Below are 26205 nucleotides of genomic sequence, written 5' to 3' on the forward strand. Positions count from 1 at the left end.
ATAGTCACTACTGTCACAGGGACCTTCTATAGTCACTACTGCCACAGGGACCTTCTATATTCACTACTGTCACAGGGACCTTCTATAGTCACTACTGTCACAGGGACCTTCTATAGTCACTACTGCCACAGGGACCTTCTATAGTCACTACTGTCACAGGGACCTTCTATAGTCACTACTGCCACAGGGACCTTCTATAGTCACTACTGTCACAGGGACCTTCTATATTCACTACTGCCACAGGGACCTTCTATAGTCACTACTGTCACAGGGACCTTCTATATTCACTACTGCCACAGGGACCTTCTATAGTCACTACTGTCACAGGGACCTTCTATAGTCACTACTGTCACAGGGACCTTCTATATTCACTACTGTCACAGGGACCTTCTATATTCACTACTGCCACAGGGACCTTCTATAGTCACTACTGCCACAGGGACCTTCTATAGTCACTACTGTCACAGGGACCTTCTATAGTCACTACTGCCACAGGGACCTTCTATATTCACTACTGCCACAGGGACCTTCTATATTCACTACTGCCACAGGGACCTTCTATATTCACTACTGTCACAGGGACCTTCTATATTCACTACTGTCACAGGGACCTTCTATATTCACTACTGCCACAGGGACCTTCTATATTCACTACTGCCACAGGGACCTTCTATAGTCACTACTGTCACAGGGACCTTCTATATTCACTACTGTCACAGGGACCTTCTATATTCACTACTGTCACAGGGACCTTCTATAGTCACTACTGCCACAGGGACCTTCTATAGTCACTACTGTCACAGGGACCTTCTATATTCACTACTGCCACAGGGACCTTCATATTCACTACTGCCACAGGGACCTTCTATATTCACTACTGTCACAGGGACCTTCTATAGTCACTACTGCCACAGGGACCTTCTATATTCACTACTTCACAGGGACCTTCTATATTCAGACTGTTAGGGCTTCTATAGCAGCATCAGACTGGGAGCTTCTATATTCACTAGCTTCACAGCAGCATCAGACTGTTAGCTTCACAGCAGCATTAGACTGTTATCTTCACAGCAGCATCAGACTGTTAGCTTCACAGCAGCATCAGACTGTTAGCTTCACAGCAGCATCAGACTGTTAGCTTCACAGCAGCATCAGACTGTTAGCTTCACAGCAGCATCAGACTGTTAGCTTCACCTTCAGCATCAGACTGTTAGCTTCACAGCAGCATCAGACTGTTAGCTTCACCTTCAGCATCAGACTGTTAGCTTCACCTTCAGCATCAGACTGTTAGCTTCACAGCAGCATCAGACTGTTAGCTTCACAGCAGCATCAGACTGTTAGCTTCACCTTCAGCATCAGACTGTTAGCTTCACAGCAGCATCAGACTGTTAGCTTCACAGCAGCATCAGACTGTTAGCTTCACCTTCAGCATCAGACTGTTAGCTTCACAGCAGCATCAGACTGTTAGCTTCACCTTCAGCATCAGACTGTTAGCTTCACAGCAACATCAGACTGTTAGCTTCACTTCAGCTTCACCTTCAGCATCAGACTGTTAGCTTCACAGCAACATCAGACTGTTAGCTTCACAGCAGCATCAGACTGTTAGCTTCACAGCAACATCAGACTGTTAGCTTCACAGCAACATCAGACTGTTAGCTTCACAGCAGCATCAGACTGTTAGCTTCACAGCAACATCAGACTGTTAGCTTCACCTTCAGCATCTAGCTCACAGCAGCATCAGACTGTTAGCTTCACAGCAACATCAGACTGTTAGCTTCACAGCAACATCAGACTGTTAGCTTCACAGCAGCATCAGACTGTTAGCTTCACAGCCTTCAGCAGCAACATCAGACTGTTAGCTTCACCTTCAGCATCAGACAGCTTCAGCAACATCAGACTGTTAGCTTCACCTTCAGCATCAGACTGTTAGCTTCACAGCAACATCAGACTGTTAGGGATACCTTCAGCACAGCAACATCAGACTAGTCAGCATCAGACTGTTAGCTTCACAGCAACATCAGACTGTTAGCTTCACCTTCGCATCAGACTCTTAGCTTCACAGCAACATTTTATTAGCCTTCACAGCAGCATCAGCTGATTAGCTTCACAGCAACATCATACTGTTAGCTTCACAGCAGCATCAGACTGTTAGCTGCCCTTCAGCATCAGACTGTTAGCTTCACCTTCAGCATCAGACAGCTTCACCTTCAGCATCAGACTGTAGCTTCCCAGGAACATCAGACTGTGAGCTTCACAGCAACATCAGACTGTTAGCTCAATGACACACACAGTCCAGTACAACGGTAGACCTAAGGTGCTATTGGGATAAAGGATTGGTTGGCCAGACGTCTGGCTCTTATCCAGGTTTTATTAGCCTGTATTGAAAGCTGATTAAGGAGAGAGCTGGGAGGGAGGAGGCTGCATGGGGACATGTCTGGCTGCCTGGTGGCCTGAGGACTCAGTGAAGGTCACTCCAGGACCAGGACAGAACAGTCACTCCCTGTAATCCAGGAACACAGGTGGACTTGACAGCTCTGCTCTTCACTTCTCCAGAACCAGGTTTGGTGAGTAGCTGCTCAATGGGTGTTGACCACAGCTTTTGGATCAGGTCTCCCCCAGGACCAGGTTTGAGAGAGCTGCTCTAATGGGCTACTCCACACCACAGCTCTGGGTCTCTCCCCCAGGACCAGGTTTGGAGAGCGCTGCTCTAATGGGCTACTCCACACCACAGCTCTGGGTCTCCCCCAGGACCAGGTTTGGAGAGCGCTGCTCTAATGGGCTACTCCACACCACAGCTCTGGATGCCAGGGGACTTGGGGGACCTGGTAAATACAGAGGCTGACTGAATGTCTCTCCAACAGAGATCCTATCAAATGAGTTCTAATATGTAATTCTATGGTGTCTTCCATCGTCCCCTTATTCCAGAGACAGGCTTTAGCAGAGATGTTAGAGGCCCTGGTCAGAGGAGAGTTAGACAAGGTAAGAGGGATGTCAACATGTCACCTTCTCCTCATGTTGTCACCCTGTACTGTCACTTCATGCCAGCCCTGAGTATCTCTTCATCTTCTGTCTACTATCTATCACTCCAAAATAGATGTTTTCATCTCAACTGTATCTCACTCTTCCCTAGAAGAGGATACTAGTTTTCATGCCTGTTCAGCTCATTTTCAGTCAATATTATGAAGGAAGTGGTTGTGTTTTGTTTGTGTGGTACAGTAACTTCGGTTGTGTCTATGGCTCATATTCCATCATACATTACTCTCCACGAGGCAGCGTGTGGATATGTTGTGTCTCCGTGGTAACTGGTCATATTCCATCATACATTACTCTCCACGAGGCAGCGTGTGGATATGTTGTGTCTCCGTGGTAACTGGTCATATTCCATCATACATTACTCTCCACGAGGCAGCGTGTGGATATGTTGTGTCTCCGTGGTAACTGGTCATATTCCATCATATACATTACTCTCCACGAGGCAGCGTGTGGATATGTTGTGTCTCCGTGGTAACTGGTCATATTCCATCATACATTACTCTCCATGAGGCAGCGGGTGGATATGTTGTGTCTCCGTGGTAACTGGTCATATTCCATCATACATTACTCTCCACGAGGCAGCGTGTGGATATGTTGTGTCTCCGTGGTAACTGGTCATATTCCATCATACATTACTCTCCACGAGGCAGCGGGTGGATATGTTGTGTCTCCGTGGTAACTGGTCATATTCCATCATACATTACTCTCCATGTTGTGTCTCCGTGGTAAGGCACGAGGCAGCGTGTGGATATGTTGTGTCTCCGTGGTAACTGGTCATATTCCATCATACATTACTCTCCACGAGGCAGCGTGTGGATATGTTGTGTCTCCGTGGTAACTGGTCATATTCCATCATACATTACTCTCCACGAGGCAGCGGGTGGATATGTTGTGTCTCCGTGGTAACTGGTCATATTCCATCATACATTACTCTCCACGAGGCAGCGTGTGGATATGTTGTGTCTCCGTGGTAACTGGTCATATTCCATCATGTGGATATTACTCATATTCCATCATACACGAGGCAGCGTGTGGATATGTTGTGTCTCCGTGGTAACTGGTCATATTCCATCATACATTACTCTCCACGAGGCAGCGTGTGGATATGTTGTGTCTCCGTGGTAACTGGTCATATTCCATCATACATTACTCTCCACGAGGCAGCGTGTGGATATGTTGTGTCTCCGTGGTAACTGGTCATATTCCATCATACATTACTCTCCACGAGGCAGCGTGTGGATATGTTGTGTCTCCGTGGTAACTGGTCATATTCCATCATACATTACTCTCCACGAGGCAGCGTGTGGATATGTTGTGTCTCCGTGGTAACTGGTCATATTCCATCATACATTACTCTCCACGAGGCAGCGTGTGGATATGTTGTGTCTCCGTGGTAACTGGTCATATTCCATCATACATTACTCTCCACGAGGCAGCGTGTGGATATGTTGTGTCTCCGTGGTAACTGGTCATATTCCATCATACATTACTCTCCACGAGGCAGCGGGTGGATATGTTGTGTCTCCGTGGTAACTGGTCATATTCCATCATACATTACTCTCCACGAGGCAGCGTGTGGATATGTTGTGTCTCCGTGGTAACTGGTCATATTCCATCATACATTACTCTCCACGAGGCAGCATGTGGATATGTTGTGTCTCCGTGGTAACTGGTCATTTTACCTGACGTATCTCTGCCAATTAGAAACAACCTTTAATGGGGAGGTCAGGACGGAGGTGTCGGTGCAGAGGAAAGGTAAGGCCAACGTTATCTATACGTTTAGTTGAGTTGCTCAGTGAATGTTTCGTAACGTTCTTATACATGCGTTTGGTTTGAATCGTTATGTTCTCGTAACGTTCTGTATAATGATGCGTTTGGTTTGATGTTGTCGTTATGTTCCGTGAATGTTCTCGTTACGTTCTGTATACACGTTGCGTTTGGTTTGATGTTGCCTATGAAGGTTGTGTGTTCTGATGTGACTCCTGCGTGGTTTGTGTTATGTGACTCTGTATACACGTGGAGTGTGTTTGATGTGACTCGTTATGTTGTGAATGTTTGATGTGACTCTGTATACACGTGTGTTGATCCAGGCCTATAGGTGTGTGTGTTGATGTGACTCCTAGTGTGCTGTGTTGGTGTGACACCTAGTGTGGTATGTTGATGTAACTCCTAGTGGAAACTTAGAGTGTATAGCCCACATTGTCATCGGGGACTCTCTTCGGCAGCTCAGGGTCATTTGACCGAATCTTGAGAAAAAGGTGTTTAGCTCCCCTGGTAGGATGGTGTTGGTGACCGCAATGTAGCTATCTATGCATTTTCTGATTAATCCGGTGACTGAGTCGGTGTGTATATTGACGTTATCTCCGGTGACTGAGTCGGTGTGTATATTGACGTTATCTCCGGTGACTGAGTCGGTGTGTATATTGACGTTATCTCCGGTGACTGAGTCAACGTAATATATATTGACGTTATCTCCGGTGACTGAGTCAACGTAATATATATTGACGTTATCTCCGGTGACTGAGTCGTTGTGTATATTGACGTTATCTCCGGTGACTGAGTCAACGTAATATATATTGACGTTATCTCCGGTGACTGAGTCAACGTAATATATATTGACGTTATCTCCGGTGACTGAGTCGGTGTGTATAACGTTATCTCCGGTGACTGAGTCGGTGTGTATATTGACGTTATCTCCGGTGAACATATATTCGTTATCTCCGGTGACTGAGTCGGTGACGTTATATGAGTCAACGTAATATATACGTTATCTCCACTGAGTCGGTGTGTATATTGACGTTATCTCCCAGAACATATTCCAGCCCATATTCCAGCCCACGTGCAATCCAGTCTTGGAGCGTGAATTCTAATTGGACGGACCAACGCTGTACAGACCTGGCCAACAGGAACTTCCCTCTTGAGTTTTTGTTTGTAGGCAGGGAGAAGCAGGATGGAGTCCTGGTTGGATTTCGCGAAAGGAGGACGGGAAAGGGCCTTATACCCAGTGTCGAAAAGACGTGTAGCAGTGGTCAAGAGTAGAATTTCCGCCAGTTATACAGTCGAGGTGTTGGTAATTATTTTTGGGAGCACGGTTCTCAAATGACTTCTGTTAAAGTCCCCTAGAACAATGAACACTGCCTCTGGGAATCTCCAGTTTGTTCACGGTCCAATGAAGATCTTGGAGCTCCTTTTTGGTGTCAGATTGGGGCTGGATGAACACAGCCATGGAGTTGATCCCTGAGAACACTTTCAGAAGGTGAAAAAGGGTGTCATTTAATGACCAAGTATTCCTGGTAAAATGGGGCCAACAGAGGGTGTCATTTAATGACCAAGTATTCCTGGTAAAATGGGGCCAACAGAGGGTCTCACCTTCGCGCTCTGACAAAACATTGCACATTTTTCTTGTGTGTTTTCCAAACATTTTCTGAATCAGTTTGTTTTGTGCATCACAACATACACCCGAGTAGAACTATTAGAATACGAATCGCTGGGTACTCAACGTCTACCCGAGTTCTCTGAGATGGCGAAACAATGGACTAGCTTCTTCAGCGAGGTGCCGAGCTGCTTGGGAGTCCTACAGGAGAGTAGGAAGAGAAGATGCTGACGGAGAGGCAGACGTGGCAGGGTTTCACTGAGCTTAAGACGCCGGCCGACCCATCCTCCATTACCGAGCATTAATTAATGTTCAATCATTAATGAACCAACTTGACAAGCTCAGGGCGAGGATCTCCTTCCAGAGGGACATCAGATCCTGTAACATACTCTTGTTTTTCTGAGATTTTCCTCCGACATCCAGAGGGATTATATACAACCGGCGGGTTTTTACCGATTTCTGAGTGGATAGGAAGCAGAATCTCTCTGGCTAAGAACAAAGGTGGTCGGCTCTGCTTCATGACCAACAACACATGGTTTCTGAGTGGATAGGAAGCAGAATCTCTCTGGCTAAGAACAAAGGTGGTCGGCTCTGCTTAATGACCAACAACACATGGTTTCTGAGTGGATAGGAAGCAGAATCTCTCTGGCTAAGAACAAGGTGGTCGGCTCTGCTTCATGACCAACAACACATGGTTTCTGAGTGGATAGGAAGCAGAATCTCTCTGGCTAAGAACAAAGGTGGTCGGCTCTGCTTCATGACCAACAACACATGGTTTCTGAGTGGATAGGAAGCAGAATCTCTCTGGCTAAGAACAAAGGTGGTCGGCTCTGCTTCATGACCAACAACACATGGTTTCTGAGTGGATAGGAAGCAGAATCTCTCTGGCTAAGAACAAAGGTGGTCGGCTCTGCTTCATGACCAACAACACATGGTTTCTGAGTGGATAGGAAGCAGAATCTCTCTGGCTAAGAACAAGGTGGTCGGCTCTGCTTCATGACCAACAACACATGGTTTCTGAGTGGATAGGAAGCAGAATCTCTCTGGCTAAGAACAAAGGTGGTCGGCTCTGCTTAATGACCAACAACACATGGTTTCTGAGTGGATAGGAAGCAGAATCTCTCTGGCTAAGAACAAAGGTGGTCGGCTCTGCTTCATGACCAACAACACATGGTTTCTGAGTGGATAGGAAGCAGAATCTCTCTGGCTAAGAACAAAGGTGGTCGGCTCTGCTTCATGACCAACAACACATGGTTTCTGAGTGGATAGGAAGCAGAATCTCTCTGGCTAAGAACAAAGGTGGTCGGCTCTGCTTCATGACCAACAACACATGGTTTCTGAGTGGATAGGAAGCAGAATCTCTCTGGCTAAGAACAAGGTGGTCGGCTCTGCTTCATGACCAACAACACATGGTTTCTGAGTGGATAGGAAGCAGAATCTCTCTGGCTAAGAACAAAGGTGGTCGGCTCTGCTTAATGACCAACAACACATGGTTTCTGAGTGGATAGGAAGCAGAATCTCTCTGGCTAAGAACAGAAAAGGTGGTCGGCTCTGCTTCGTGACCAACAACACATGGTTTCTGAGTGGATAGGAAGCAGAATCTCTCTGGCTAAGAACAAAGGTGGTCGGCTCTGCTTCATGACCAACAACACATGGTTTCTGAGTGGATAGGAAGCAGAATCTCTCTGGCTAAGAACAAAGGTGGTCGGCTCTGCTTCATGACCAACAACACATGGTTTTTGATAGGAAGCAGGAACCTGGCTAAGAAATTCTGCTCTGCTTAATGACCGGAATACTTTGTCAGTCAAATGTTGAATCTCCTGGCTGGACAGGGTGGTATGCTCTGGCTATTATTATTATTATTATTATTATATTGTAGGCCTATGTCATATGCCAAAACGGTGTAACAACAAAGGTTAACGAGCCATGAATCAAAAGAACAACGATGACGGCTCTGCCTCTGACACACACACACGTGCAGGGCCCCATCTGCATGTTAATCTCAGTGTTGATTGGGTTTGTGTTAAGGAACCTGCGAAATTCAGGGCCCCATCTGCATGTTAATCTCAGTGTTGATTGGCTATTATCGGTGTTAAGGCATTATAGGGCCCCATCTGCATGTTCATTTCAGTGTTGATTGGCCATGAATCAAAAGGTGACCTCTTCCTCTGACACACACAGGGCCCCATCTGCATGTTAATCTCAGTGTTGATTGGGTCGGTGTTAAGGCAGCGCAGGGCCCCATCTGCATGTTAATCTCAGTGTTGATTGGGTCGGTGTTAAGGCCGTGCAGGACCCCATCTGCATGTTAATCTCAGTGTTTATTGGGTCGGTGTTAAGGCAGCGCAGGACCCCATCTGCATGTTAATCTCAGTGTTGATTGGGTCGGTGTTAAGGCAGCGCAGGACCCCATCTGCATGTTAATCTCAGTGTTGATTGGGTCGGTGTTAAGGCCGCGCAGGGCCCCATCTGCATGTTAATCTCAGTGTTGATTGGGTCGGTGTTAAGGCCGCGCAGGGCCCCATCTGCATGTTAATCTCAGTGTTGATTGGGTCGGTGTTAAGGCCGCGCAGGGCCCCATCTGCATGTTAATCTCAGTGTTGATTGGGTCGGTGTTAAGGCCGCGCAGGGCCCCATCTGCATGTTAATCTCAGTGTTGATTGGGTCGGTGTTAAGGCAGCGCAGGGCCCCATCTGCATGTTAATCTCAGTGTTGATTGGGTCGGTGTTAAGGCCGCGCAGGTGCCCCATCTGCATGTTAATCTCAGTGTTGATTGGGTCGGTGTTAAGGCCTCTCAGGGCCCCATCTGCATGTTAATCTCAGTGTTGATTGGGTCGGTGTTAAGGCCGCGCAGGAGCCCCATCTGCATGTTAATCTCAGTGTTGATTGGGTCGGTGTTAAGGCCTCGCAGGGCCACATCTGCATGTTAACCTCAGTGTTGATTGGGTCGGTGTTAAGGCCGCTTCAGCCTGTGGTTGTCATAACCCTGAGAGACTGTAATGGCCTGGATCACTGAAGGACCTCATTAGACTACACACACACACTGAGAGGCCCAATGATTACAGGGTACGAACCCAAATCAACTCCACCGCGACCCCTGTTCCCAACAAGCACAACTCAATCCAGACATGGTGGACCGACAAAAACAGAGACAAATGCACAGATTAACAGGTGTCTGTATCAATGTACCACCTTTCCAGTTATTACAGACTAACAACACACCACACTGAGTCACATCACCACACTGAGTCACATCAACACACCACACTGAGTCACATCACCACACTGAGTCACATCACCACACCACACTGAGTCACATCACCACACTGAGTCACATCAACACACCACACTGAGTCACATCACCACACCACACTGAGTCCCATCACCACACCACACTGAGTCACATCACCACACTGAGTCACATCACCACACCACACTGAGTCCCATCAACACACCACACTGAGTCCCATCACCACACCACACTGAGTCACATCACCACACCACACTGAGTCACATCAACACACCACACTGAGTCACATCACCACACTGAGTCACATCACCACACTGAGTCACATCACCACACTGAGTCCCATCAACACACCACACTGAGTCACATCACCACACTGAGTCCCATCACCACACCACACTGAGTCACATCACCACACTGAGTCACATCACCACACCACACTGAGTCACATCACCACACTGAGTCCCATCACCACACTGAGTCACATCACCACACTGAGTCCCATCACCACACTGAGTCACATCAACACACCACACTGAGTCACATCACCACACTGAGTCACATCACCACACTGAGTCCCATCACCACACTGAGTCACATCACCACACTGAGTCCCATCACCACACTGAGTCACATCACCACACTGAGTCACATCACCACACTGAGTCACATCACCACACCACACTGAGTCACATCACCACACTGAGTCACATCACCACACCACACTGAGTCCCATCACCACACTGAGTCACAGCAACACACCACACTGAGTCCCATCAACACACTGAGTCACATCAACACACCACACTGAGTCACATCAACACACCACACTGAGTCACATCAACACACCACACTGAGTCACATCACCACACTGAGTCACATCACCACACTGAGTCACATCACCACACTGAGTCCCATCACCACACCACACTGAGTCACATCACCACACTGAGTCACATCACCACACCACACTGAGTCCCATCAACACACCACACTGAGTCCCATCACCACACTGAGTCCCATGACCACACTGAGTCACATCACCACACCACACTGAGTCCCATCACCACACTGAGTCACATCACCACACTGAGTCCCATCACCACACTGAGTCACATCAACACACCACACTGAGTCCCATCACCACACTGAGTCACATCACCACACTGAGTCACATCACCACACTGAGTCCCATCACCACACCACACTGAGTCACATCACCACACTGAGTCCCATCACCACACCACACTGAGTCCCATCACCACACTGAGTCACATCAACACACTGAGTCAGAGCAACACACCACACTGAGTCAGAGCAACACACCACACTGAGTCCCATCAACACACCACACTGAGTCCCATCAACACACCACACTGAGTCACATCACCACACTGAGTCACATCAACACACCACACTGAGTCACATCACCACACGGAGTCACATCACCACACTGAGTCCCATCACATCACCACACTGAGTCACATCAACACACCACACTGAGTCACATCACCACACTGAGTCACATCACCACACTGAGTCCCATCACATCACCACACTGAGTCACATCACCACACCACACTGAGTCCCAGCAACACACCACACTGAGTCACATCACCACACCACACTGAGTCCCATCACCACACTGAGTCACATCACACACCACACTGAGTCACAGCAACACACCACACTGAGTCACATCACCACACCACACTGAGTCACATCACCACACTGAGTCACATCAACACACCACACTGAGTCACATCACCACACTGAGTCACATCACCACACTGAGTCACATCAACACACCACACTGAGTCACATCACCACACTGAGTCCCATCACCACACCACACTGAGTCACATCACCACACTGAGTCACATCAACACACCACACTGAGTCACATCACCACACTGAGTCACATCAACACACCACACTGAGTCACATCAACACACTGAGTCACATCAACACACCACACTGAGTCACATCAACACACCACACTGAGTCACATCAACACACCCCACTGAGTCACAGCAACACACCACACTGAGTCACATCACCACACCACACTGAGTCACATCACCACACCACACTGAGTCACATCAACACACCACACTGAGTCACATCAACACACCACACTGAGTCACATCAACACACCACACTGAGTCACATCAACACACCACACTGAGTCCCATCACCACACCACACTGAGTCACATCACCACACCACACTGAGTCCCATCACCACACCACACTGAGTCCCATCACCACACCACACTGAGTCACATCAACACACCACACTGAGTCACAGCAACACACCACACCGAGTCACAACACACCCCACTAGGAGTCGCACCCCACTAGGAGTCACACACCACTAGGAGTCACACCACACTAGGAGTCACACCCCACTAGGAATCACACCACACTAGGAGTCACATCCCACTAGGAATCACACCCCACTAGGAGTCACACCCCACTAGGAGTCACACCCCACTAGGAATCACACGGTCACCTACCTTACCTGCTGCTCCCCCTAGGGACCCCCTCCTGAACGGTCACCTACTTTACCTGCTGCTCCCCTAGGGACCCCCCTCCTGAACGGTCACCTACTTTACCTGCTGCTCCCCCTACATTGAACATGTGTACCATGTGGCTTAGTCGGTAGAGCATGGCACTCCCAATGCCAGGGTTGTGGGTTCAATTCCCACGGGGGATCAGTACCAATGAAAACGTGTGCAGTCACTACTGTAGTGTGTCAGGAAAAGAGAGTCTGTTAAATGACTCACTACTGTAAGTGTCTCTGGATCAGAGAGTCTGCTAAATGACTCACTACTCTAGTGTGTCAGGAAAAGAGAGTCTGCTAAATGACTCACTACTGTAAGTCTCTCTGGATAAGAGAGTCGGTTAAATGACTCACTACTATAAGTCTCTGGATAAGAGAGTCTGTTAAATGACTCACTACTGTAAGTCTCTCTGGATAAGAGAGTCTGCTAGATGACTCACTACTGTAAGTGTCTCTGGATCAGAGAGTCTGCTAGATGACTCACTACTGTAGTATCTCTGGATAAGAGAGTCTGCTCAATGACTCACTACTGTTAAGTCTCTCTGGATAAGAGAGTCTGCTAAATGACTCACTACTGTAGTGTGTCAGGAAAAGAGAGTCTGTTAAATGACTCACTACTGTAAGTGTCTCTGGATCAGAGAGTCTGCTAAATGACTCACTACTGTAAGTGTCTCTGGATCAGAGAGTCTGCTAAATGACTCACTACTCTAGTGTGTCAGGAAAAGAGAGTCTGCTAAATGACTCACTACTGTAAGTCTCTCTGGATAAGAGAGTCGGTTAAATGACTCACTACTATAAGTCTCTGGATAAGAGAGTCTGTTAAATGACTCACTACTGTAGTATCTCTGGTTAAGAGAGTCTGCTAAATGACTCACTACTGTAGTATCTCTGGATAAGAGAGTCTGTTAAATCACCCACTACTGTAAGTCTCTCTGGATAAGAGAGTCTGTTAAATGACTCACTACTGCAAGTGTCTCTGGATAAGAGAGTCTCCTAAATGACTCATCACTGTTAAGTCTCTCTGGATAAGAGAGTCTGTTAAATGACTCACTACTGTTAAGTCTCTCTGGATAAGAGAGTCTGTTAAATGACTCACTACTGTTAAGTCTCTCTGGATAAGAGAGTCTCCTAAATGACTCATCACTGTTAAGTCTCTCTGGATAAGAGAGTCTGTTAAATGACTCACTACTGTTAAGTCTCTCTGGATAAGAGAGTCTGTTAAATGACTCACTACTGTTAGGTCTCTCTGGATAAGAGAGTCTCCTAAATGACTCATCACTGTTAAGTCTCTGGATAAGAGAGTCTCCTAAATGACTCATCACTGTTAAGTCTCTCTGGATAAGAGAGTCTGTTAAATGACTCACCACTGTTAAGTCTCTCTGGATAAGAGAGTCTGTTAAATGACTCACTACTGCAAGTGTCTCTGGATAAGAGAGTCTCCTAAATGACTCATCACTGTTAAGTCTCTCTGGATAAGAGAGTCTGTTAAATGACTCACTACTGTTAAGTCTCTCTGGATAAGAGAGTCTGTTAAATGACTCACTACTGTTAAGTCTCTCTGGATAAGAGAGTCTCCTAAATGACTCATCACTGTTAAGTCTCTCTGGATAAGAGAGTCTGTTAAATGACTCACTACTGTTAAGTCTCTCTGGATAAGAGAGTCTGTTAAATGACTCACTACTGTTAGGTCTCTCTGGATAAGAGAGTCTCCTAAATGACTCATCACTGTTAAGTCTCTCTGGATAAGAGAGTCTCCTAAATGACTCATCACTGTTAAGTCTCTCTGGATAAGAGAGTCTGCTAAATGACTCACTACTGTAAGTGTCTCTGGATAAGAGAGTCTGCTAAATGACTCACTACTGTAAGTCTCTCTGGATAAGAGAGTCTGCTAGATGACTCACTACTGTAAGTGTCTCTGGATCAGAGAGTCTGCTAGATGACTCACTACTGTAGTATCTCTGGATAAGAGAGTCTGCTCAATGACTCACTACTGTTAAGTCTCTCTGGATAAGAGAGTCTGTTAAATGACTCATCACTGTTAAGTCTCTCTGGATAAGAGAGTCTGCTAAATGACTCACTACTGTAAGTCTCTGGATAAGAGAGTCTGTTAAATGACTCACTACTGTAAGTGTCTCTGGATAAGAGAGTCTGCTAAATGACTCACTACTGTAGTGTCTCTGGATAAGAGAGTCTGCTAAATGACTCACTACTGTAGTGTCTCTGGATAAGAGAGTCTGATAAATGACTCACTACTGTAAGTCTCTGGATAAGAGAGTCTGTTAAATGACTCACTACTGTAAGTCTCTCTGGATAAGAGAGTCTGCTAAATGACTCACTACTGTAGTGTCTCTGGATAAGAGAGTCTGCTAAATGACTCACTACTGTAGTGTCTCTGGATAAGAGAGTCTGTTAAATGACTCACTACTGTAAGTGTCTCTGGATAAGAGAGTCTGTTAAATCACTCACTACTGTAAGTGTCTCTGGATAAGAGAGTCTGTTAAATGACTCACTACTGTAAGTCTCTGGATAAGAGAGTCTGTGAAATGACTCACTACTGTAGTGTCTCTGGATCAGAGAGTCTGCTAAATGACTCACTACTGTAGTGTCTCTGGATAAGAGAGTCTGTTAAATGACTCACATGTAAAGGTAAACATCTGACATGTTGCTTATTGGTTGTGTCTTGTGTCTGTCTTTTTTCAGCTGGACATGAGAAGACTGAGCAGGCCGAACCCTCGACCTCCCAGACCACACCTAAAGAAGAGGAGAAACCAGGCCCATCAGAGACTCAGACGGTAGAGAGAGGAGAGGAGAGAGGGGAGAGAGGAGAGAGAGAGGGAGAGATAGGAGAAACCAGGCCCGTCAGAAACTCAGACGGTAGAGAGGGGAGAGAGGGAGAGAGGGGGAGAGAGAGGAGAGAGGGGAGAGAGGGGAGAGAGGGAGAGACGGGAGAGAGGGGAGAGAGGGGAGAGAGGGTAGAGAGGGGAGAGATGGGAGAGAGGGAGAGATAGGAGAAACCAGACCCGTCAGAGACTCAGAGGGGAGAGAGGGGAGAGAGGGGCGAGAGGGGCGAGAGGGGAGAGAGGGTAGAGAGGGTAGAGAGGGGGAGAGAGGGGAGAGAGGGAGATAGGAGAAACCAGGCCCGTCAGAGACTCAGACGGGAGAGAGGGGAGAGGAGAGAGGAGAGGAGAGAGAGGAGAGAGGAGAAACCAGGCCCGTCAGAGACTCAGGCGGGAGAGAGGGGAGAGGAGAGAGGAGAGAGAGAGAGAGGAGAGAGGAGAAACCAGGCCCGTCAGAGACTCAGATGAGAGAGGGGAGAGAGAGGAGAAACCAGACCCGTCAGAGACTCAGATGAGAGAGAGGGGAGAGGAGAGGAGAGAGAGAGAGAGGGGAGATAGGAGAGAGAGGAGAGAGGGGAGATAGGAGAGGGAGGAGAGGAGAGAGAGGAAGGAGAGATAGGAGAAACCAGACCCGTCAGAGACTCAGACGGTAGAGAGAGGAGAGAGAGAGGAGAGAGAGAGGAGAGATAGGAGAAACCAGACCCGTCAGAGACAGAGGGGAGAGGAGACCGAGAGGGGAGAGAGAGTGGAGAGAGAGAGAGAGAGAGAGGGTGGAGAGCGATAGGAGAGAGTTAATTCATAACACTACTCTACCCCTACGACACTTCTCTCTCACCCTCTCTCCCTCCCTCTTCACTAGGACCAGGGGCCAGCGGGCGCAGGGGGGTCCGACGGCTCAGACAGCGGCGAGGAGGACGAGAGTGAAGAAGAGAGCGAGGATGAGGAAGACGAGGATGACGAAGAGGACGATGAGGAAAATAAAGAGGAAGAAGAGGAAGAGGGTGAAGAGAACGAGGAACCCTGTCGTTAGAATGGCCAGACACCAGACGGAAACAGGCCACATATCTTTTCCTCCTACCGATAGTGTTCCCTCTGTGGCTCACTGTGCCCGACGTACGCAACCCGGTACATATCACCTACATCTCTGTCTTCATCATCTCTGTCTTTATCATCTCGGTCTTTATCATCTCTGTCTTTATCGTCTCTGTCTTTATCGTCTCTGTCTTTATCGTCTCTGTCTTTATCGTCTCTGTCTTTATCGTCTCTGTCTTTATCGTCTCTGTCTTTATCGTCTCTGTCTTTATCGTCTCTGTCTTTATCGTCTCTGTCTTTATCGTCTCTGTCTTTATCGTCTCTGTCTTTATCATCTCTGTCTTTATCATCTCTGTCTTTATCATCTCTGTCTTTATCGTCTCTGTCTTTATCGTCTCTGTCTTTATCGTCTCTGTCTTTATCGTCTCTGTCTTTATCGTCTCTGTCTTTATCATCTCAGTCTTTATCATCTCTGTCTTTATCATCTCGGTCTTTATCATCTCTGTCTTTATCGTCTCTGTCTTTATCATCTCTGTCTTTACCATCTCTGTATTTATCATCTCTGTCTTTATCATCTCTGTCTTTACATTCACGCCATTTTGTGTCCTGTGTTTGTGTCCTGCAAAGTGGCCAAAATGTAGAACACAAAATATCTTTCTAATGTCATGCTGATATGAGCTTCCTGTGAGTTCTTCCTCAGGCTTCCAGAAAATACTTCGCCATGACGTTTATTGGTTCCATCACGTGGATCGCTGTGTTCTCCTATCTAATGGTCTGGTGGGCACATCAGGTATCACTCTGGGTTGGGTTTTAGATCACATGACTTCCATCTTGTTTAGAAACTATTAGTCCAGTGCTTCTTTGACTCAGGCCAGGATTTAATCAGATCAGCGATAACCTGAGGTAACAGACAGACCCGAGGTAACAGACAGACCGAGGTAACAGACAGACCCGAGGTAACAGAGAGACCCGAGGTAACAGAGAGACCCGAGGTAACAGACAGACCGAGGTAACAGACAGACCCGAGGTAACAGAGAGACCCGAGGTAACAGAGAGACCCGAGGTAACAGACAGACCCGAGGTAACAGACAGACCCGAGGTAACAGACAGACCCGAGGTAACAGAGAGACCCGAGGTAACAGACAGACCCGAGGTAACAGACAGACCCGAGGTAACAGACAGACCCGAGGTAACAGACAGACCCGAGGTAACAGACAGACCCGAGGTAACAGAGGGACCCGAGGTAACAGACAGACCCGAGGTAACAGAGAGACCCGAGGTAACAGACAGACCCGAGGTAACAGACAGACCCGAGGTAACAGACAGACCGAAGTAACAGACAGACCCGAGGTAACAGACAGACCCGAGGTAACAGACAGACCCGAGGTAACAGACAGACTGAAGTAACAGAGAGACCCGAGGTAACAGAGAGACCCGAGGTAACAGACAGACCCGAGGTAACAGACAGACCCGAGGTAACAGACAGACCCAAGTAACAGACAGACCCGAGGTAACAGACAGACCGAGGTAACAGACAGACCCGAGGTAACAGACAGACCCGAGGTAACCCGCAGGTAGCCTAGTGGTTAGAGAGTGAACCAGTAACCAGCAGGTAGCCTAGTGGTTAGAGTGTTGGGCCAGTAACCGGCAGGTAGTCTAGTGGTTAGAGTGTTGGACTAGTAACCAGCAGGTAGCCTAGTGGTTAGAGTGTTGGACTAGTAACCAGCAGGTAGCCTAGTGGTTAGAGTGTTGGACTAGTAACCAGCAGGTAGCCTAGTGGTTAGAGTGTTGGACTAGTAACCAGCAGGTAGCCTAGTGGTTAGAGTGTTGGACTAGTAACCAGCAGGTAGCCTAGTGGTTAGAGTGTTGGACTAGTAACCAGCAGGTAGCCTAGTGGTTAGAGTGTTGGACTAGTAACCAGCAGGTAGCCTAGTGGTTAGAGTGTTGGACTAGTAACCAGCAGGTAGGCTAGTGGTTAGAGTGTTGGACTAGTAACCAGCAGGTAGCCTAGTGGTTAGAGTGTTGGACTAGTAACCAGCAGGTAGCCTAGTGGTTAGAGTGTTGGACTAGTAACCAGCAGGTATCCTAGTGGTTAGAGTGTTGGACTAGTAACCAGCAGGTATCCTAGTGGTTAGAGTGTTGGACTAGTAACCAGCAGGTAGCCTAGTGGTTAGAGTGTTGGACTAGTAACCAGCAGGTAGCCTAGTGGTTAGAGGGTGGACCAGTAACCGAAAGGTTGCTAGATCGAATCCCCAAGCTGTTGTAAACCCACTGTTCCTAGGCCGTCATTGTAAATAGGAATGTATTCTTAACTGACTTGTCTAGTTAAATAAAGGTTCAAATTTTAAAAAATAAAATAAAAATTACTTCACGCATTTTAGTTTAACACAGCTGCAGGAGGTTTCTACTAGTACATCCAATGGCAATGTCCATCACAGGTCTAATGATGGGTCTAACGATAGGGTCTAACGATAGGGTCTAACGATGGGGTCTAACGATAGGGTCTAATGATAGGGCTAACGATAGGGTCTAACGATAGGGTCTAACGATGGGGTCTAACGATAGGGTCTAATGATAGGGCTAACGATAGGGTCTAGCGATAGGGTCTAGCGATGGGGATAACGACGGGGCTAACGATAGGGTCTAATGATAGGGCTAACGATAGGGATAACGACGGGGCTAACGACGGGGCTAACGATAGGGTCTAACGATAGGGCCTAACGATAAGGCTAATAATATATATAATATATTAATATATAATAATATATGCCATTGAGCAGACGCTTTTATCCAAAGCGACTTATAGTCATGTGTGCATACATTCTACGTATGGGTGGTCCCGGGAGTCGAACCCACTACCCTGGCGTTACAAGCGCCATGCTCTACCAACTGAGCTACAGAAGGACCACATGATAGGGTCTAACGATATGGATAATGAAAGGGTCTAATGATAGGGATTATGACAGGGCCTAATGATAGGGATAATGATGGGGTCTAATGATATGGATAATGATAGGATCTAATGATATGCATAACGATATGGATAATGATAGGGTCTAATGATATGGATAATGATAGGGTCTAATGGTATGGATAATGATAGGGTCTAATGATAGGGATAATGATAGAGTCTAATGGTATGGATAATGATAGGGATAATGATATGGATACTGATAGGGTCTAATGATATGGATAATGATAGAGTCTAATGGTATGGATAATGATAGGGTCTAATGATATGGATAATGATATGGATAATGATAGGGTCTAATGATAGGGTCTAATGATAGGGATAATGATAGAGTCTAATGGTATGGATAATGATAGGGACAATGATATGGATAATGATAGGGTCTAATGATATGGACAATGATAGGGTCCAATGATAGGGATAATGATAGAGTCTAATGGTATGGATAATGATAGGGATAATGTTATGGATAATGATAGGATCTAACGATATGGATAATGATATGGATAATGATAGGGTCTAATGATATGGATAATGATAGGGTCTAATGATATGGATAATGATAGGGTCTAATGATATGGATAATGATAGGGATAATGATAGGGTCTAATGATATGGATAAAGATAGGGTCTAATGATATGGATAATGATAGGGTCTAATGATATGGATAATAGTATGGATAATGATAGGGTCTAATGATATGGATAATGATAGGGTCTAATGATATGGATAATGACAGGGTCTAATGGTATGGATAATGATATGGTCTAATGATATGGATAATGATAGGGTCTAATGGTATGGATAATGATAGGGTCTAATGGTATGGATAATGATAGGGTTTAATGGTATGGATAATGATAGGGTCTAATGGTATGGATAATGATAGGGTCTAATGGTATGGATAATGATAGGGTTTAATGGTATGGATAATGATAGGGTCTAATGGTATGGATAATGATAGGGTTTAATGGTATGGATAATGATAGGGTCTAATGGTATGGATAATGATAGGGTCTAATGGTATGGATAATGATAGGGTCTAATGGTATGGATAATGATAGGGTTTAATGGTATGGATAATGACAGGGTCTAATGGTATGGATAATGATATGGTCTAATGATATGGATAATGATAGGGTCTAATGGTATGGATAATGATAGGGTCTAATGATATGGATAACGATAGGGTCTAATGGTATGGATAATGATCAAATCAAATCAAATCAAATTTATTTATATAGCCCTTCGTACATCAGCTGATATCTCAAAGTGCTGTACAGAAACCCAGCCTAAAACCCCAAACAGCAAACAATGCAGGTGTAAAAGCACGGTGGCTAGGAAAAACTCCCTAGAAAGGCCAAAACCTAGGAAGAAACCTAGAGAGGAACCGGGCTATGTGGGGTGGCCAGTCCTCTTCTGGCTGTGCCGGGTAGAGATTATAACAGAACATGACCAAGATGTTCAAATGTTCATAAATGACCAGCATGGTCGAATAATAATAAGGCAGAACAGTTGAAACTGGAGCAGCAGCACAGTCAGGTGGACTGGGGACAGCAAGGAGCCTTCATGTCAGGTAGTCCTGGGGCACGGTCCTAGGGCTCAGGTCAGTTGAAACTGGAGCAGGAGCATGGCCAGGTGGACTGGGGACAGCAAGGAGTCCTCATGTCAGGTAGTCCTGGGACATGGTCCTAGGGCTCAGGTCCTCCGAGAGAAGAAAGAAAGAGAGAAGGAGAGAATTAGAGAACGCACACTTAGATTCACACAGGACACCGAATAGGACAGGAGAAGTACTCCAGATATAACAAACTGACCCTAGCCCCCCGACACATAAACTACTGCAGCATAAATACTGGAGGCTGAGACAGGAGGGGTCAGGAGACACTGTGGCCCCATCCGAGGACACCCCGGACAGGGCCAAACAGGAAGGATATAACCCCACCCACTTTGCCAAAGCACATCCCCCACACCACTAGAGGGATATCTTCAACCACCAACTTACCATCCTGAGACAAGGCCGAGTATAGCCCACAAAGATCTCCACGGTACAACCCAAGGGGGGGACAGGCCGACCACAACAGTGAATCAACCCACCCAGGTGACGCACCCCCAGGGACGGCACGAGAGAGCCCCAGCAAGCCAGTGACTCAGCCCCCGTAACAGGGTTAGAGGCAGAGAATCCCAGTGGGTAATCGTGGGTAATCATGGGTTAACGCTGATCTGGTTGAATCCTGGCCTCCGTCTACACTCAGGATGAATAACGGATGTGCTACGTATTTGTCAAAAATTACATTTTGATATATGTATCGACTGATTACTAGTGCCCTGTTGTCTCTCTAGGTGGGTGAGACTGATTACTAGTGCCCTAGGTGGGGATACTGATTGGTTGACTGACTGTTGCCTCCCTAGGTGGGTGAGACTGATTGGTTGACTGACTGTTGTCTCTCTAGGTGGGTGAGACTGATTGGTTGACTGACTGTTGCCTCCCTAGGTGGGTGAGACTGATTGGTTGACTGACTGTTGTCTCCCTAGGTGGGTGAGACTGATTGGTTGACTGACTGTTGCCTCCCTAGGTGGGTGAGACTGATTGGTTGACTGACTGTTGTCTCCCTAGGTGGGTGAGACTGATTGGTTGACTGACTGACTGTTGTCTCTCTAGGTGGGTGAGACTGATTGGTTGACTGACTGTTGTCTCTCTAGGTGGGTGAGACCATAGGCATCTCAGAGGAGATCATGGGCCTGACCATCCTGGCAGCGGGCACCTCCATCCCTGACCTCATCACTAGTGTCATCGTGGCCCGGAAAGGACTGGGAGACATGGCTGTGTCCAGCTCAGTGGGATCCAACATCTTCGATATCACTATGGGGTTAGTATAGACCACTATAACTACAGAGATATCACTATGGGGTTAGTATAGACCACTATAACTACAGATATATCACTATGGGGTTAGTATAGACCACTATAACTACAGAGATATCACTATGGGGTTAGTATAGACCACTATAACTACAGAGATATCACTATGGGGTTAGTATAGACCACTATAACTACAGAGATATCACTATGGGGTTAGTATAGACCACTATAACTACAGAGATATCACTATGGGGTTAGTATAGACCACTATAACTACAGAGATATCACTATGGGGTTAGTATAGACCACTATAACTACAGAGATATCACTATGGGGTTAGTATAGACCACTATAACTACAGAAATATCACTATAGGGTTAGTATAGACCACTATAACTACAGAGATATCACTATGGGGTTAGTATAGACCACTATAACTACATAGATATCACTATGGGGTTAGTATAGACCACTATAACTACAGAGATATCACTATGGGGTTAGTATAGACCACTATAACTACAGAAATATCACTATAGGGTTAGTATAGACCACTATAACTACAGAGATATCACTATGGGGTTAGTATAGACCACTATAACTACAGAAATATCACTATAGGGTTAGTATAGACCACTATAACTACATAGATATCACTATGGGGTTAGTATAGACCACTATAACTACAGAGATATCACTATGGGGTTAGTATAGACCACTATAACTACAGAGATATCACTATGGGGTTAGTATAGACCATTATAACTACAGAGATATCACTATGGGGTTAGTATAGACCACTATAACTACAGAGATATCACTATGGGGTTAGTATAGACCACTATAACTACAGATATATCACTATGGGGTTAGTATAGACCACTATAACTACAGAGATATCACTATGGGGTTAGTATAGACCACTATAACTACAGAGATATCACTATAGGGTTAGTATAGACCACTATAACTACATAGATATCACTATGGGGTTAGTATAGACCACTATAACTACAGAGATATCACTATGGGGTTAGTATAGACCACTATAACTACAGATATATCACTATGGGGTTAGTATAGACCACTATAACTACAGAGATATCACTATGGGGTTAGTATAGACCACTATAACTACAGAGATATCACTATGGGGTTAGTATAGACCACTATAACTACAAAGATATCACTATGGGGTTAGTATAGACCACTATAACTACAGAGATATCACTACGGGTTTAGTATAGACCACTATAACTACAGATATATCACTATGGGGTTAGTATAGACCTCTATAACTACAGAGATATCACTGTGAAATGTGTACCGTTGTCTGTTGTAAACGATCAAGGCAATTTGTGTTACTACTCTCAAAAGTGATTGTCTCTCTCCCCTCTGCCTCCACCCTTCCTCTCCCTCTCTACATCCCTCTGCCTCCATCCTTCCTCTCTCTCTCTACATCCCTCTGCCTCCACCCTTCCTCTCTCCCTCTGCCTCCACCCTTCCTCTCCCTCTGCCTCCACCCTTCCTCTCCCTCTCTACATCCCTCTGCCTCCATCCTTCCTCTCCCTCTCTACATCCCTCTGCCTCCATCCTTCCTCTCTCCCTCTGCCTCCACCCTTCCTCTCCCTCTCTACATCCCTCTGCCTCCATCCTTCCTCTCTCTCTCTACATCCCTCTGCCTCCACCCTTCCTCTCTCTCTCTACATCCCTCTGCCTCCACCCTTCCTCTCCCTCTCTACATCCCTCTGCCTCCACCCTTCCTCTCTCCCTCTGCCTCCACCCTTCCTCTCTCCCTCTCTACATCCCTCTGCCTCCACCCTTCCTCTCTCCCTCTGCCTCTACCCTTCCTCTCTCTGTCTCTCTCTCTCTACATCCCTCTGCCTCCACCCTTCCCTCTCCCTCTTCCTCTACCCTTCCTCTCTCCCTCTGCCTCCACCCTTCCTCTCTCCCTCTGCCTCTACCCTTCCTCTCCCTCTCTACATCCCTCTGCCTCCACCCTTCCTCTCTCCCTCTGCCTCCACCCTTCCTCTCTCTCTGTCTCTCCCTCTCTAAATCCCTCTGCCTCCACCCTTCCTTTCTCTCTGTCTCCCCCTCTCTACATCCCTCTGCCTCTACCATTCCCCTCTCTCTCTCTACATCCCTCTGCCTCCACCCTTCCTTTCCCTCTGTCTCTCCCTCTCTACATCCCTCTGCCTCTACCCTTCCTCTCCCTCTGCCTCCTCTCTCTCTCTGTCTACATCCCTCTGCCTCCACCCTTCCTTTCCCTCTGCCTCCACCCCTCCTCTCTACATCCCTCTGCCTCTACCCTTCCTCTCTCTCTCCCCCTCTACATCCCTCTGCCTCCAACCTTCCTTTCTCTGTCTCTCCCTCTGCCTCCACCCCTCCTCTCTCTCTACATCCCTCTGCCTCTACCCTTCCTTTCCCTGTCTCTCCCTCTCTACATCCCTCTGCCTCCACCCTTCCTTTCTCTGTCTCTCCCTCTCTACATCCCTCTGCCTCCACCCTTCCTTTCTCTGTCTCTCCCTCTCTACATCCCTCTGCCTCCACCCTTCCTCTCTCTGTCTCTCCCTCTGCCTCCACCCCTCCTCTCTCTGTCTCTCTCTCTACATCCCTCTGCCTTCACCCCTTCCTATCTCTGTCTCTCCCTCTGCCTCCACCCCTCCTCTCTCTACATCCCTCTGCCTCCACCCTTTCTCTCTCTCTCTCCCTCTGCCTCTACCCTTCCTCTCTCTGTCCTTCCTCCCTCTCTACATCCCTCTGCCTCTACCCTTCCTTTCTCTCTGTCTCTCCCTCTCTACATCCCTCTGCCTCCACCCTTCCTCTCTCTGTCTGCCCCCCAACATTACTCCAGTCTGCCTGTCCCATGGTTGATCTTCTCGGCGATGCAAGGCGGCGTACCGGTGGCGGTGAACTCCAACGGTCTGTTCTGTGCCATCGTGCTCCTCTTCGTCATGCTCCTCTTCGTCATCGTCAGCATCGCGGCGTGTCGGTGGAAGATGAGCCGCGTTCTGGGCCTCACCATGTTCATGCTTTACTTCGTGTTCCTGGTGCTCAGCGTGATGCTGGAAGACCGTATTATTATCTGCCCTGTCTCCATCTGAGGTCAGAGGTCAGACACACCCACTTGGAACCCAGTCCACCCACTGGGGAGCCAGGCCCACCCACTTGGAACCCAGTCCACCCACTGGGAGCCAGGCCCACCCACTGGGGCCAGGCCCACCCACTGGGGAGCCAGGCCCACCCACTGGGGAGCCAGGCCCACCCACTGGGGAGCCAGACCACCCACTTGGAACCCAGTCCACCCACTGGAAGCCAGGCCCACCCACTGGGGAGCCAGGCCCACCCACTTGGAACCCAGTCCACCCACTTGGAACCCAGTCCACCCACTGGGGAGCCAGACACACCCACTTGGAACCCAGTCCACCCACTGGGGAGCCAGACACACCCACTGGGGAGCCAGGCCCACCCACTTGGAACCCAGTCCACCCACTGGGGAGCCAGACACACCCACTTGGAACCCAGTCCACCCACTTGGAACCTAGTCCACCCACTTGGAACCCAGTCCACCCACTGGGGAGTCAGGCCCACCCACTTGGAACCGAGTCCACCCACTTGGAACCCAGTCCACCCACTGGGGAGCCAGACACACCCACTTGGAACCCAGTCCACCCACTTGGAACCCAGTCCACCCACTGGGGAGCCAGACACACCCACTTGGAACCCAGTCCACCCAACCATTATGTTAGCTTCAGGAACCTCTTCTTTTTTTAAATGTAATTTTTACTAAAGATGAAACTGAATATGTTGTACTGTACAGAGCATTATGGGTACTGTAGTACATCATACTACAATGAGGAGGGAGGGGAAAAAAGAGGCGTGTCAGGAAGTCATTTAAATAATAACCGCCAAACTGTATCGTTGTCGGTCACTAACATTCACCGTACAGGGAGGTTAGAGGTCCCCTAGTGTTACTGTCCACAGAGGGGATGTGTTGTATGTGTTGAGCCAGGTGTTGTTGAATCAAACTGTATCGTTGTCGGTCACTAACATTCACCGTACAGGGGGGTTAGAGGTCCCCTAGTGTTACTGTCCAGAGGGGATTGTGTTGTATGTGTTGAGCCAGGTGTTGTTGAATCAAACTGTATCGTTGTCGGTCACTAACATTCACCGTACAGGGGGGTTAGAGGTCCCCTAGTGTTACTGTCCACAGAGGGGATTGTGTTGTCTGTGTTGAGCCAGGTATTGTTGAATCAAACTGTATCGTTGTCGGTCACTAACATTCACCG

At 47.5% G+C, this 26205-nt stretch overlaps 1 non-coding gene and 1 pseudogene across 1 annotated transcript; both read left to right on the top strand.

Annotated features, from left to right (window-relative positions):
- Positions 1-25102, top strand: part of LOC127921388 (sodium/potassium/calcium exchanger 1-like) — a 46268-nt pseudogene extending 21166 nt beyond the window's left edge.
- Positions 12302-12369, top strand: trnag-ccc (transfer RNA glycine (anticodon CCC)). Its single transcript has one exon. It is a non-coding gene; the product is annotated as a tRNA-Gly (tRNA).
- Positions 25103-26205: the final 1103 nt, after the last annotated feature.

This window comes from Oncorhynchus keta, unplaced genomic scaffold, assembly GCF_023373465.1.
Source record: "Oncorhynchus keta strain PuntledgeMale-10-30-2019 unplaced genomic scaffold, Oket_V2 Un_contig_22274_pilon_pilon, whole genome shotgun sequence".
In the NCBI taxonomy this organism is placed as follows: domain Eukaryota; kingdom Metazoa; phylum Chordata; class Actinopteri; order Salmoniformes; family Salmonidae; genus Oncorhynchus; species Oncorhynchus keta.